Source organism: Etheostoma spectabile, chromosome 5, assembly GCF_008692095.1.
Source record: "Etheostoma spectabile isolate EspeVRDwgs_2016 chromosome 5, UIUC_Espe_1.0, whole genome shotgun sequence".
NCBI lineage: Eukaryota > Metazoa > Chordata > Actinopteri > Perciformes > Percidae > Etheostoma > Etheostoma spectabile.
In genome coordinates, this window is record NC_045737.1 from 10,806,082 (window position 1) to 10,806,360 (window position 279).

The window sequence follows — 279 nt, forward strand, 5'->3', positions numbered from 1 at the left end:
ATCAGAAATTTGGGTTTCTTTCAAGCAAATTGCCCAATAAATAACACGGATGATTCTATACAATGCTCTTTGCAAAGAAATGGAAGAATCAGATCTGTGCTTACATAGAATATTGTTTTATGACATTGTGTTGCATTTGAAGAAACAATGAAATGGTTTCTAAATAGTACCCTGACTCAACTTAGACAGTCCGTGATTATCCACTCAGTCGGATCTATTTGATGAAATCATTTTTTCATTTCCAATTTTTTTTTTTTTTACTTAAAAATTAGGCAGAAT